The 3,023-nt window shown below is 33.4% G+C and overlaps 1 long non-coding RNA gene across 3 annotated transcripts; it reads left to right on the top strand.

Moving 5' to 3' along the window:
• The first annotated feature begins 226 nt into the window (after positions 1 to 226).
• On the top strand, positions 227 to 1,236 carry LOC123319981. Of its 3 annotated transcripts, none has more exons than XR_006538680.1 (4): positions 227 to 491; positions 654 to 843; positions 899 to 1,134; positions 1,196 to 1,236. It is a non-coding gene; the product is annotated as an uncharacterized LOC123319981 (long non-coding RNA). The 3 variants fall into 3 exon arrangements; XR_006538678.1 differs by having other exon boundaries at positions 590 to 843; XR_006538679.1 differs by having other exon boundaries at positions 590 to 843; positions 899 to 1,138; positions 1,196 to 1,225.
• Positions 1,237 to 3,023: the final 1,787 nt, after the last annotated feature.

Below are 3,023 nucleotides of genomic sequence, written 5' to 3'. Positions count from 1 at the left end.
CTCTTTCTATATGTTGTTTCCCAAAACAAACCCGTGAATGAATGACTTGCTTGGTCTATCTTCCTTTATTAGTCTATGGTATGTTTACATTTTACTGGGAACACACCTTAAATTTGTTCACTTGCGCTGTTGCCAACTCTATGCGAGGGTCGGCCGTAACGAGCATGTTTTTTAACTAAAAAATGTAAAAACTGAAGAAATTGGGCTAGAAAATTGCTGAGACAGAGATCGAAACTCATAAAGCAAACCTTTTCATTTCTGATTTGGTAAAAGGAATACTTTTCATTCAAAAATGAGTAAATATATTTTTCCTGAAATTGCACTAGAAAAGATAAACATCAGAGATTCAGCCCAATTTGGCAACTCCGTACTATCGGAATGTTTACCTTTGGAATCTGTATGAATTTGTAATTATTTTCGAAATTAGCGTTACAGGCAGTGTTTCACAGTCTAAAACTTCTGAAATTTATTCGAAGAAAGTTTTCATAATGGTAAGATACGGATAATTTCATGAATTAAATCCGAAGGATTCTGTAAATGGAAGACATTCGTAAGTATAGGTTAACTTTATGTTTGTTTAGGTTTTCAGTGTCGACTCATACCACTGGTTTCAATTATATGGTTTCAATGGATAAATATTTTTTTTGTTATAGCCTTCCCAATCGAGATTCGAAATGATGGGTTTTCTCTTTGAGGTTTGGAAATTGATCGGAAAAATCCTAGATTCATTTATATATGCCCGAATCATTTCAACTGGATATAATTTGTGATAAGATTAGTAAACGTTAGCCCATTGCCCTTCCAACTCCATACATTTGAGAGCAAAGAGACTAAGACTTCAAGGTGAGAATTTTCATTGTTGTTCAAAATACTTCTTGAGACTGTATTCATATTTTAGCACTTCTCTGATTAAAAGTATGAGTACTTTATCAGAGGACACTTTTCCGAAGAGGAAACCTAGGGCAAAATTAGTTACCAATTATTTTGTTGTTATGATGCCTACATACAATATACATGAGTAAAACCTCCAGACCCTCCCCAACCTTTTGAAAAGAAGCATCAGAAGAAATTGTTCAATCAGAGAAAATATTTACAGAGAAAACATTGAACCTAAAGTTTCTGCAATCAAACGAAGTAGGTAAGCTAGGTGTGGCATTTAAAGATTCATTATTGAAATATGTTTTTGTTATTTTAGAAAAACCTATGTTTGGGACATGCCTGAAGAAGAATTCAGTTCGGATAAAACAAGCCCAAACTTCATATTCATGAGGAGAACTATTTTTCGCTTCGGAGTAATGTTCATTCTGTAGTCGAAGCTATGGAACTTGAATAATCTGCTATATTTCAGAGTAAATCCTTTCATCACAGTCATCTATAAGTGCTTCTAAGGTGTAGTATTCACAAAATCCAACATAAAAATATTTTAATTTTCCTCATGAATAAACATTATTCTGTATAAGAATCAATTATGTTCTCTTTGTAGGCTCCTCTTTCTGGTAAAGGAATAAATGTTTGAGAGGAAGTTGAAAGACCTATCAACACAGATATACAGTCCTGCATTGAGATCATTTACTTTGACATTCTAATCCCCAAGAGCTAATTATTTTGCACGCATTCCATTCAACAAAAATATTTGAAATATAAATTGATTGTGAGTGTTTTGGCCAGGAAGTTAAAGAATATTTGTGTATGCTATTTCTTTTCATTATCTTTCAAATTTTGGTAATTATTAACTGACAATGAGACATTGGTGTTTTTTTTTATCATATAACATCATTTTTGTTCTTAATAAAGATTTTTATATATAAGTGTTTATTAATAAGAAAATATCATGCCTATTTAGGCAAGTACATATGTACAAAGAAATGGACTGGTAAGAGCGAAACCGGTCTGTCACTACTCAACCTTGATGATGGCTCGTTTCCAATGGTCATTCATATGATGGTCTTTACCAGTCCATTTCTTTGTTCATAAGTGTTTATTTATACATAAGTTGAATACAAATTCTTGGGCTGAGTTTTTGAAAATTGTGTTACTCAAAATTGTCCACTTGTATAATTTATGTGATTAGGTATATGGAATCAAATATCGAAAGTTTGAATTATAGAATACTGTGTATAGAAATAATAGTGAAATTGAATTCGGTCAGAAATGTACCCACTGTGAATTGCATTGCTAAGATGCAGTTACTATCTGTTCGATGAATAGTCAGAACATTTATTCTATGATAAATTATTCATCAAGCCATGTAGTCGAATCAATCGAAATTACGAATTATAATATATCCGAGTTATAATGCCCTCAGCCCCCTCCGAAGATCACGAAATTAATAATAGTAATTCATTAGCACATAATCAACGTTCCTTGCGAGTTTCATGTGAAGAAGATAACGTCATCGATGCATTTTGATAGCGAATAGGTCATAAAATTAATAACTGTACTTCATTGATACCTAATAAACGTTCCCTGAAAATTTTATGTATAGAGGCCGTCGTGTTCGATGAATTTCGATGTTAAATATGGAACACTGCGAGCTGTTCATATTCGATTTCACCTTGTTTTGACCCTTTCAGGTGAAAAAAACAATTGATATCAGGGTAAACCATCCGAAATGACTTCCCGAAGAATCTCTATAAATTTCTAATAGCTGCTGTTCGCGAACCGGGAGTTACGATATTATTAATTTCACATCCGACGCAACTGGCCAATCGGCCGCTAACTCCAAGAAACGTGTATGCCAGGTTCACACCGGTGAATAGATGGATACAATTTTTTTCCTATTCGTATTCCTAAGTTATATGAGTTATTGGTAGCGATTCATCTATAGGTTTTCCCATCACGATTCAGAGAGCAATATCCATTTGGAATTTTTTGATCCCAGAACTATACAGGGCGTCCCAAGTTCGAGTGCCTATTAGACATTTCTGGAGAACTGGACATATTCGAACTTTGAAAATATTGTTCAAAGTTCTCTACTGAGCTAGAATTTTTTTGAAGCCTAAACGAAAATAAATTCGTTCAAA

This window comes from Coccinella septempunctata, chromosome 9 (genome assembly GCF_907165205.1).
Source record: "Coccinella septempunctata chromosome 9, icCocSept1.1, whole genome shotgun sequence".
In the NCBI taxonomy this organism is placed as follows: domain Eukaryota; kingdom Metazoa; phylum Arthropoda; class Insecta; order Coleoptera; family Coccinellidae; genus Coccinella; species Coccinella septempunctata.
The sequence above is the reverse complement of the archived record's forward strand: the minus strand, read 5'-3'. Positions and strand labels throughout refer to the sequence as shown.